The sequence below is a fragment of the Rhynchophorus ferrugineus genome, unplaced genomic scaffold (genome assembly GCF_030347505.1).
Source record: "Rhynchophorus ferrugineus isolate W39M unplaced genomic scaffold, kcgeb_rfMv2 rfM11, whole genome shotgun sequence".
Lineage (NCBI taxonomy): Eukaryota > Metazoa > Arthropoda > Insecta > Coleoptera > Curculionidae > Rhynchophorus > Rhynchophorus ferrugineus.
In genome coordinates, this window is record NW_027472590.1 from 18,228,981 (window position 1) to 18,241,789 (window position 12,809).

The following is a 12,809-nucleotide window of genomic DNA, read 5'->3' on the forward strand; positions in this document are numbered from 1 at the left end:
ATTGACCAGGAAAAATAAATTTCTCGTTTCATTTTCCGACACATTGTCGCTGTTTGTTTTTCTGTTTGTTCTGGCGATCGAAAACGTTAACACACATAAAATTATAACTAGTTGTTTTCAGGAAACGTAATGCAAATGCTTATATCCCTAAATAATGAGATTTCTGGGAATATGAAGCTGAAAAATTGTTAAAAATACTGTTAACAAATATTTAATAAATTAGTGAAACAAACCTTTCAGTTTTGGTTTATAACATTTGCTATGAACACAAATAAATATTTCATTTTGCTATTTGTTTTACTTGCAGATGCTACAAATATTCAACTGTATTTCGAACAAAATTTTTACGATTTACAGATAATATCATTGTATCGGACAATGATTTAGGCAGAAAAAAGACATACTAAATTGGAAGCACTATTGGAGGAAAATTAAATTTTACAGATTTTTTAAAAATTATATCTAACATTAGATATGTTTAGTACAGTCTTAATTTGTAAAAGTTTTGTTCTTCTTGCATCAATGCATAAGCAATACAAGTGTGGGATAAGTATATCAGTATGCATCCCCTATATTAAAATTAAATTAGACTGCTTCGATAAGCTTATATACATATATATATATATATATATATATATATATATATATATATATATATATATATATATATATATATATATATACTAGAGAATTTCCTGGGGTTTGTTTCTCTTCAATCACCTGATTTCCTGTCCTGCGTGTTGCCCAAGAGCTGCATTACTCCCACGCTGCTGTCGTTTAGTAATCCATTTGAAATCGAGGTCATCGTGCAGTTCTTCCTTGGTTACGTAGCGATAAGCATTGGTAATTGGCTGCTTGTTTGGATTGGATGTTTTGTTGCAACCCCGTAATAGACAATCGCATGTGGTTCATAAAGTTGGTGCCTCATACCATAGAACCCGTGAAACAATTTAGTTACTGCATGATATCTTCGCTGGTTGTGAACGTTCTCATTTCAACAATCAATAGCTCCCAAATTATGCGATTCAACATCACTTGTTGATATTTTGGGCGATTAGTTGGAGTCAAAGGTCAACAAGGTCACAATCACACCTAAGGAAATTCAATCTTGTATCGACAAAATTCATCTTCACTTATGCAAAACGGCAGTGGAAACTTTCAACAGAAGAGTGTGTATTTGCCCGATATCTATAATCAAATTTGGACGTCTACACAACACAATGGTTAAAACGAAACTGAGCTAAACGTCACATAACCAGGATGGCGCGCGATGGCAATCAAGATGGTAGCGGGACTTTTGTCCCACCTTAATGTCAAATCAAAATGGTAGCAGCACTTTTGCTACACTCAATACTTAATAATCCTTCGTTTCAGTTTTCTAATAATTCGAATATTGGGACTTACATTTAGATATATACATAAAAAACGTGTTACGGTATTTACACAGAATAAAACGTCACGTTAGATAAAAAAACAGAGCAGTCATACTCAAAATCAAGGAACTGTACAGTTTAGTCGAAATATACCTCCAACTTGATCTAGGATTAAAGAGATTGGTATATTAGTCAATTATAAAGCCCATTTGGGGTTTTAGAGCGAAAATATGTGGTTGCACGATATTGCAGCCAATTTGTACCTATGTGGTAGCACTAAACAATCAAACCCACCAGCAAAACAATGCTACCAAAACAAAGTCCTTCTATTAATTAACAATGGTTACCTCTGCGCAGCCAAGGAATAACTGCACGATGACCTCGAAATTAAATGGATCTACGAAGTTATCGAAGATTTTCCCATAAAATATAAATTGAGGTTACTAAATCTTCGCAACCTGCAGCAAGCACAGCTACTGGACAACATGCAGTAAATCAGAAGATTCAAACGTGTATGGTGTATTGGTGTTTAATCTCAAGTTTAGCTTAAGCCGTTTAATTTAATTTTAATTTGGGAAATATATACTCATGTATTTATCCTCTACTTTTCCTGCGTATTGATGCATGTACAACAGAACAGTAGTAATAAATTAAATTATAAATTTAGATTATATTAAGTATATTTAATGCACAAACACTATACGGAAAATGGGCGAAATCATATTTGTATCTAAAAAAAGATACGCCATGTAATAAAACATAGCCAACAAACAGTATTTCAAAAGTTTGAACGCTTAGAAGTCCATAATCAATTCATTTAGCTTTAATCCCGTTGGATACCTAGAGTGAGAGATTTTTTTCTAGCGATAAAAGTAGATAAAAGTAGAGTCCGACGCAAAATCCTCCTTCCGGCAATATATTTTCATTAAACTCAAAACCGGATTAAATTCCTCCATAAAAATGCTGAATGAGCTAAACGTCATATAACCAAGATGGCGCGCGATGGCAAACAAGATGGTAGCGGGACTTTTCTCCCACCTTAATGTCGAATCAAAATGGTAGCAGCACTTTTGCTACACTCTATACTTAATAATCCTTCAGTTTCAGTTTTCTAATAATTCAAATCTTGGGACTTACATTTAGATATATACATAAAAACCGTATTACGGTATTTACACAGAATAAAACGTCACGTTAGATAAAAAAAAACAGAGCAGTCATACTCAAAATCAAGGAACTGTACAGTTTAGTCGGAATATACCTCCGACTTGACCTAGGATTAAAGAGATTGGTTTATTAGTCAATTATAAAGCCTATTTGGGGTTATAGAGTGAAAATATGCGGTTGCACGATATAGAAGCCAATTTGTACCTATGTGGTAGCACTAAAAAATCAAACCCACCACTAAAACAATGCTACCAAAACAGTTCTTCTATTAATTAACAATGGTTACCTTTGCGCAGCCAAGGAATAACTGCACGATGACATCGAAATTAAATGGATCTACGAAGTTATCGAAGATTTTTCCATAAAATATAAATTGGGGTTACTAAATCTTCGCAACCTGCAGCAAGCACAGCTACTGGACAACATGCAGTAAATCAGAAGATTCAAGCGAATCTAACCCCATGAACGTGTATGGGGTATTGGTGTTTAATCTTAACTTTAGCTTAAGCCGTTTAATTTAATTTTAATTTGGGAAATACATCCTCTACTTCTCTTATGTATTGATGCATGGACAACAGAACAGTAGTAATAAATTAAATTATAAATTTAGATTATATTAAGTATATTTCATGCACAAACATTATACGGAAAATGGGCGAAATCATATTTGTATCTAAAAAAAGATACGCCATGTAATAAAACATAGCCAACAAACAGTATTTCAAAAGTCTGAACGCTTAGAAGTCCATAATCAATTCATTTAGCTTTAATCCCGTTGGATACCTAGAGTGAGAGATTTTTTTCTAGCGATAAAAGTAGGGAATCCGGCGCAAAATCCTCCTTCCGGCAATATATCTTCATTAAACTCAAAACCGGATTAAATTCCTCCATAAAAATCCGTCTCCAATTTAATAACGCCTTTGGGGTCCGGGAGAAACCTCTAGGAAACGATAACAAAATTGTCTTGTGTTGAAGCAATAAATTACCCACAAAAAGGAAATGAAAGAAAGGAGACGGACGCGATAGCATCGATGGACGTCTCGTGGAGCCGCTCTGGTATAAGACTGTTCGCAAATTAACTAGTTCTGCATAAATCCTGGGGATTCGTTTTCTATTTTGTAGACAATGTTGGTTGTTGTTGGTGTAATTTATGACGTCAATCTCCACTTCCCGTACCCAAGTTTGTAAATGATAATTTAAGACAATGTCGGTTAAAATATTTACAACAAGAAAACAATACTTTTGGATACTTTTATTTTATTTCTATAATAAATATCATAAAATAAATAAAAGGATAGAAATTTAATTATCTAGTAATGGTTTCATAATTACCAAAAATTTGTTTATTTAAATTAATATATAGTAACCTAATTTGTTTTAATTAACGCAGTGCTAAAATTGCTGGTAATTTGTATACACGAGGAGTAAGTCATTACCGTTTTTTTTTTCGAAAAAACTACGTAATTTTGAAGAAAATTGAAAAATGTACTTATTCGTAGTATTGTCCATTTGTTTCTATACATCTCGCCCATCTTTCAGGCAAGTTATGTATGCCATCTCAATAAAACTGTTTGTCCAACTTCTTCGAAATTGGCGAAGTGATGCTCTGCAAGTGCATATCCCGTTGATGTGAAGACTTGATAGTCGGATGGGGCATGGTCTGGAGAGACAATATGTTCCATGCAAGTGGTTAGAACACTTCTTTGACCGGCCTTGCTCTACGAGTTTTCGGGCCCATTCTGCACGTCTTCCGATTAATGCATGGTTCAAATAAATCATTAATTATTCTCACTATTAATTGTTCCAACAGTTCATAATACACTACGCCACTCTGGTCCCACCAAACACAAAGCACTGTCTTGCCGTCAAAATGATTTAGCCATGGTGTCGATTGGTTGGTTTCGCCAGGTGATAACCATGACTTTTTGCGCTTAGGGTTTTCAAAATAAATCCACTTTTCATCAGCCGTTACTATTCGATGCAGAAATGACTTCCAATCACATCTTCGAAGCAGCATTTCATAGACGATTTTTTGATTTTCCATGTACCTGTCATTCAATTCATGTTGCGCCCATCTTCTTATTTTAGGGGTTTTCCCCATTGCTCGTTAAAGGGTCACTAATCGTTTCTTGGGCCACACTTAACGTTTCTGCCAATTGTTTTCGAGTTTGAGTTAGGACTTCACCCAATATATCTTGCAGTTTCGCATCTTCAAACTTTTCGTTCTCCCAGAACGTTCTTTGTCTTACGCATCGAAATCACCACTTTGAAGTTTTTGAAACCACGCCCCCACATGTTAAGTTTAAGTTTAGAGCATGTTTATGTAAGATTCTACCAGCAAATGACTTTCAGAAGCATTTTTTTTAAATAAATAAGGAAACTAATGCGTGCCGAAAATGCACTTTTTCAGGTATGAAACTTGACATTTTCAAGGAGGTATAAATATATGTCGGTAATGCTTTTGCGAAATTTAGCATACATAGCTTCGAAGCTTGATATCAGTAATCAGTATCAGTATCAGTAAATGACATGTGTCGAATAACATTGTTTACTGAAGCCTAGCGACATCTCTTCGGTACAAGAAAAATCGGTAATGGCTTTCCGGTATACCTCGTAACGTTTGTTTGTTACAAATTGTTCTTCATTTAAATCGTTATAAGGTATATACAATTTTACTTATATTTTCAACTTTGAGACTTCATTTAGAAAAAATGGCATAAGGTATTTTATTCAAAATATTATGCCATCCTTTCTTCTTGTTATTATTTAAACAACATTCTCGAGTTTCGAGTTGAAACATTCTTTTAGTCTTGAATCATCAAGTATTACTACAAAGGAGTAATATCAGGCGAATATGGACAGCACTTCTTTACTATTAGGGCTATTGACAGTGAATAGGAACATGTGAATGGGCGAGATACTTGCAACAGTTTGTGTCAAGAGATAATTTCGGTTCTTGGAAAATTGGGGATATTTGGTTCGGTTTGGCTATTGAAATTGATTACTCCATATAAGGGATTTAATATCTCTTTGCAGACATGATTCAATGCAAAATACCTTCGTTTTATCGTTGTGTTTTTGTGAGTTAACATAGAACCCAATTTTACTATTTATACCCACAGTCTCGAGATAATTTAAAATCACTGGCGGAGTAGCTCCCAAGGTTCTAATTTCTTATATTCAGCTGGTATTAATCTTGGTTCAATAACGCTTTCAAACTCAAACTTTACTTTATGCTCAAATTATTTACTCAAATGCGATATGCATTACACAGCAATGGATACGAAAGAACTACAATATTCTTAAAATTTAAATGAAAAAGAAACAAAGCAAAAATTACAATAAAAATAAAGGAATTTTTTTTATGTATATTGTAGCGTTTTTCTTTTATTTAAGGAGAACTAGGACTTTTTTGTTGCCTTGGAATTCGATATCTTCAAAGCTATTAAAAATGTCGTATATTGAATGTGGTAATTAATGTATCCAGCCTTTAAATAGATGCTAATATCAGTCAAAACTACTTCACCATATGGCTTTCTTGTTAATGATTAGAAGGAAGAGGCAATTGATATAATTATCGCGTTGATTGGTTTTATTGGGATCATTGAAATGTCTTAGAGTTGTTATACTAAACTGGCTATGTAGATATAAGAAGCAGAGCAAATTTTATAAGATTTTTGTCAAGTTAATGTTCCAAATATTTTATAATGTTTTAATAATGAAAGACAGTTGAATATTTAGAGTAAAGTTATAAAACATATAAATAACCAAATACTACTATGGGGAACTTAATTTGTTTATCATACGCTAACATTGTTTGACAACGAAATATTGTATTTTTCTGGTTTTGGTATGAAATATTTTAAATATTTAAATTAGTTTCTTTTAACCTTTAATGTTTAATTAAAAGGTCGTCAAATAATTCACATATCATAAAATACGCATAATAAATTTGGTTTTTATATACGAATACATAATATATCAGATAAAAATAAGTAGATATCAGATAAGAATTAAATTCTGCAATGTTATCTTTTCAATATAATTTTTAATCGTAAATACAGTTCAATAACTTAGCACAATATTGACATGAAAGTATATGAAGCTCCAAGTCTTTTATGTGTTTTCAAACTTGTAATTAATATAATTGAAATTCTGAACATTATTATATATAACAATTTATTTAGATATTCACTCAGTAAGTTTTATTATTTAAAAAACAATAAATAAAAAAAGTAAATATTAATTAATTTAAACGTAAATATGTTAGAATTTGTATATATATATATATATATATATATATATATATATATATATAGATATATATATATATATATATATATATATATATATATATATATATATATAGATATATATATATATATATATATATATATATATATATATATATAATCTAGAACAATTATTATTTATAATAACTTCTTTAGATTTTTCATTTAGTTACTTTTTATCTAAAAAAGTAAATATGAAATATGAAAAATCGATTGGCATGAATTGAAACGTATTGAAACGTTGGGACTTGAGTATTTCGAATACAATCATATATAAGTTTTGTTTTTTGCTTTTACCAATTTATACGTCAGTCTCGTTTAATAAACCTTAAATCTATTTTCGGTGTATGGGCATAGCTTGCCAGTTTTTATGAGTACGAAGCTATAGTGTGTAAATGTTGTGCGGCAGCTACAGAACGTGGCTTTAGTCCAGCAACAGGAACATTGCGAAAACACCTATTTCGCTTTCATAACATATTTCATAGACTTAAGCTGTTTACTAACAATCAACAACGAGAACTATATTCGTCTACGTCTATGTCCCATATATTGAAAGGTACTATATTATACTGAAAATAAAAGCCTAACGACGATAGCGATTTAATAAATAGGTGGTTGTAAAAACTAAATAACATAATTAAAAATGATAGATTATCGTTAAAACATGTTAGAGTAATCGAATTTTTTCCAAGTCATACATACGATACAGCATGTGCACATGATATATATTTATCACACGAAAAGAAGTGAGATAAGATAAGAAATAATTGAGAAAAAAAGGAAAAGTATCATACGTCATACATATGGTGTATAGCATTCGTAACATGATCTTTCACTAATTTCAAAAGAAGTTTTATTTTATTTAAGCGGTTTTGAGTGCACAATACCAAGCTGATTTCATCAAATATATAGAGAATACATTTCGTATATTTGTATGCTGTAACAACTTTTTCTCAAAATCTATGGAGTGTGATTCAATTTCATGCAAAATAAAAATAAACATGGAAAATAATGTACGTCCAATACTCAGGAAGCATTTTTGTTCTTAATATGAATCAATAATCTGACAACGATGTAAGAATTTGATCACGAGTTTTTTGTAACAGTATTGAAATAATCACTCCTAAAATACCGAAGTTAACACTCACTAAGATAGAGTATGCTTACTATACCGTGTGTTAATGAAAATATATTGTTTATACATTGTTGGATTGTATTTATAAACATTTTGTACTTTCATGAAGCATTATTATTGTTATATATTTGCTATTGAAATTTATTTATATTAAAAAGCCATGCAATATTAATAAATTATAATATCATTTTAATATACTATTTGTGTCTGATATATTATAAATATTCATACGTAAAAACATAAATACATAATTTATTATACATACATATTTTTATCTTATGTGGAGTGTGCATTTATATAGCTAAAGCTTGGCGCACGTCGAAATGTCTATCTGTATATGTCTATAGATTAAATACGCCACAAGAACAAGCAGAAATATTGAGAATATTTAATAATATATGAATAATAACCGTTCCATTATTGCCAGTCAGCGGAAATTACGTTAATGGCACTGAGGTTTACGTATTTTTCAAAAATATTGTTCTCCAAAACAAACAGGCGCAGGATAAATTCAGTATCTCATAAAACCTCTAAAACATTGCATAAAATCAATAATTTTTTTAAAATGATACAACAATAAATATTATTAAATGATTTCAGTTATACAATATAATTATCCTGACATGTAAAAGGTCACTTCAATAAGTGTTATAAAACAACTTATAATCTAAATCTTATTCTAGATGCTATTCTAACGTCTATCCTAACTTATTCTAAAAACTATTCTAGCTTATTCTAGAGATTATTAAATATCACTCTGTGTGTCTATTTATCAGTTCGTATGGCAGTTTGCATTTGAGCCTACGTACTTCACTGTCATCGCGCACATTTAACTGTTTGGCGGGTGCATTGAGATGCACTAATATCAGAGTACTTCGCACTAACACTCCCAGTCACACTCGTTATGGGTTCTATGGGGATATCACGCTGAATCAGTTTGTTGGACACGCAATATGAGGCATCGACGATGACTCGCAACACTTCATTCTGGAACCTCCGGAGGATATCTATGTTAGATTTGCTAGTAGTACCCCACAGTTCAATACCATAGGTCCAAATGGGCTTAAGTATTATACAGCAAAATTTTATTATCTAATGATAATTTGGATTTACCCCTATCAGCAACTACATTTGGTTTAGTTTAAGCCCAAGCTGTTTGCGTTTTGTAACTATATATTTTTTCCATGTCAAACGTCCATCGAAATGCATTTCCAGATATTTAACGTTGTCTGTTTGCGGAAGTTCATGGTTATTCAATTTTACTGAGAAACATGTTATTCTACGAAAGGTTACATGGGTAGATTTAGTCTCATTTGTTTTGATACGCCATGTTTTCAACCATAATTCGACTTTGTTAAGATGAAGTTGGAGGTTTCTTGTGGCTGATAATGGATCCTCGTGTGGTGATAAATCCGCTGTATCGTCAGCATATGTTGCAACAGTAGTATTTCTTGAGGTGGGTAGGTCAGCTGTATACATAACATTTAACAGTGGGCCAAGAACACTGCCCTGTGAAACACCCGAATAAAATGGGTGTAAATCAGTGTATCCGTTACCCTGTTTGACAATAATATATCTGTCTGTGAGGTACGATTTCAGCAGTTGAATGTGAGTATGGGGCAAAAGCTTTTTCAATTTAACATGCAGTCCAATGCGCGACACCTTGTCGAAATAAATGAATTGTCATTACATCCAATTAACTGTTATAATCACATAAAATCATCATCCAGCTTGGTCACCAGATCTATCGCTCTTAGATTTCTTGTTTTTCTCACAGTCCAACATTCGTTTGTGTAAAATAATTTTCATTTTCACATTACACACAGTCATCATAATTTTCAACAGGTGCTGCTGCTAAAAAATGAGGAACTGAAATAAGTGTATTTATAAAACTTGAAGGTAATGGAATACTGATTAAACATCTTCAAGCATATTGATTACTGCCTCATTTTTACAATTCTCTATAAATAGTCTATTACATGAACGACATAAATTTTTAGCAGTAATCGATACATGATCGCCTGTCAGTCATTGAACGGCATTTTAAACATTCAATCCATGACAATTCATTTCTCCAAACGTAATACATATTATGCAGTCTGGTGTTATACTTGAAATTACAGTGTATACCTCAAGATTCAGCACACAACTAACACGTGCTAAATAAAATGGAGAAATAATTCCTGGAATTTTGTCTGACGGTTTGCATACACTATTCTAGGAATGGTTGTCTATAGGCAGATGACAGGACTTCCTTGATTATACGATAATAACTGTATCAAAATTAATATCAAACAAATCTATTCCGAATCGATTCTGGGATAAAATATTTTTAACAAAAGAAGCGACCTCAACAAATAAATAAGAAACTCACTAAAATTAAAAAATAATAAAACTTAGATATTTAACAATAAAAATAACATTCCAAAATAAAATATATACATAACAATCGTTGTAATAACTATATAAAAAGAAACAAAAACCTATCTACTATACATATTTTATATTCTACTATATACACACAATTTGGTTTAATATCAACCTAAACCTATCTATCTATTTACAATATTGTTTAAACTACTACCAACTGACTACTTTGAATTCGGTTCTGAACCCAAACAGTTATATTAATTTAGATTTGTTTCGTTGGTAATTAAATTTTTTGTATATGTCACAAAATTGTATTATTAATTTTTGTATTGTTTGTATTATTTTTGTATTGTTTATATAATTAAAATAATGTCAATAAATAAAAAATAAATAGATAAATATGTTAGGGGGGAATTAAATTTATTTGTGTGTATATAGTAGAATATAAAATACGTGTTGTAGATGGGTTAAATAAATAAGGTTTTTGCTTATTTTTATTTAGTGATTACAACGAGTATTATGTATATATTTTGTTTTTTATAAGGTTTTTTTTGTGTTAAAAATCTAAGTTTGAATATTTTCTAAATTGTAATGAGGTCCTTAGTTGAATGAGGTTTGTTGAAGTTAGTTTGTTGGTTCAATTTTTTTTGTTAAAAATATTTTATTTAACATTTTTTAGTGTTAGATATCTACTCAATAAATTACGCGGTTATTTTATTAAGTATAAGTTATAGGTAAGCCCGTATGAGCCCGAAGGAGCGCTTCAGGCCCCGGAGTCCGCTACCTATCCTAGGTAATTTGACAAATGTTTTAAGTAAACAACAACAAAACGTTAATTTTCCAGCCAGGAATCGAACCTGCAACTTCCATTTAGGAGTTAAACGTTTTAACCAATACACCATAGAAGTAGTTGTGTAGGATATTTCTACAAGATCTTAAATGATAAAGTTAGTGCTTATAAAACAAACAGAATGGCTTTTGCACTGAACCACTTCCGATTTTTCGCCACATCAGCTCAGCAATAATATTATACCTAAACATCTGATTATTTGAGATAAAAAATATGTGAAAACTTTGTACGTGCCTTTGAAATTTGAGCGTTTCCCTCGATTTACCCCCTTCCGCCCCAACACATCCTGATTTGTTTCCAATGGGCCCACCTCGAAAGCGAAATCTTTGGCATAAAAAAATAATTTTGAAAATTGGCCCACAATTGGCGAACACACATTAATAAATAAAATATACAGCGAAACATAGAACCTCCTCCTTTTTCGAAGTCGGTTAAAAAATAGCAGGTGTTGCCAATAGTATATTTTTTAATAAATACATATTAAGTATATGTCATATTATTTTATGCATCTCCTGTATTAAAAGTTGTATTTTAAGGGATATAAAACTAGATTTTTTTTTCTATATTTTAAAGTCTCCTTTTACCAACTAGGGGTATATCTGGACTGGACCTACAGTTTAACGTCAGCTCCGAATCAGAGTCCTCGGCATTAAGCCTACCGACTGGCGTGTGACCTACTTAGAAATCATCCTAGAAGACATCCGGTCTTACACAGCCTGGTTACTGGCGTGACTGGGATCATTTTCCTTGTCGGATTTTACACTCTAGCCTAGGACAATGACATACAGAAATTTAGAACCATGCCCCAGCAGGATTCGAACCCGCGACTATCGCAATTGTAGGTGGACCGTCCTGTCGCCTTTACCACTGTGCCAACTAACCCGGTATAAAGCTGTATAATTGTAAAAATTAATATTAAAAAAAAAATCAAAGATTAGATTTCACCGAAAATAAAAAACGTACTAAAGACAACTAGTCTAGGAAACTGACGTTTTTTTTCTCGACGACAATTCCACGAAATTAACCTATTTTCCATAATATAACCATCAACAGATCGTTTTCCACTCAAATGAGACCTAAATAGACATCAGTGAAATGCATTCGGAGGTGAACGTTTCGGTGTCCGTATAATTTCCTCGTAAAATGCAGCCAGTTCGGTCACACAATGCCGATATATTCAGCTCAAAAGAAAATAAACCCGATATTATACTGATTATTGGACCGGTAGACGTCAGGAACACAAGGATTACTTTAACATATCCTTCGAAATTCAACGAACCCATCGATATTTTAGACAAAACCTTATCATATACGCTAATTAAATTCATTCCAATCTATTTTTGTTCGAATTAATCTAGAACGCGTAAAATCCAAATTGGATTGTATTATTTTCGATATATATATTGGACTTTAATAGAATTTCAAATTGTTAAATTATCTGTTTATCAATAATACTTATTATTTCATGACTATTTTTGAAAGACAAAAATGCGTTTCATTTTTCGAAATAATATACTTTTAGCCCATTATATTTACTACAGTGTTTTTATAATTTTCTTATTCCTTCTAAATAATATTTTTTAAGGCCCTCAAAATAGGAATAGTTTCACTGATGACCTCTT

General features: G+C 31.6%; 1 protein-coding gene across 5 annotated transcripts in view; it reads right to left on the bottom strand.

Moving 5' to 3' along the window:
• The window catches only part of wgn (Tumor necrosis factor receptor superfamily member wengen), a 240,361-nt gene that overhangs the window by 61,686 nt on the left and 165,866 nt on the right, over window positions 1-12,809 (bottom strand). The gene's annotated exons all lie outside the window — the stretch shown is intronic.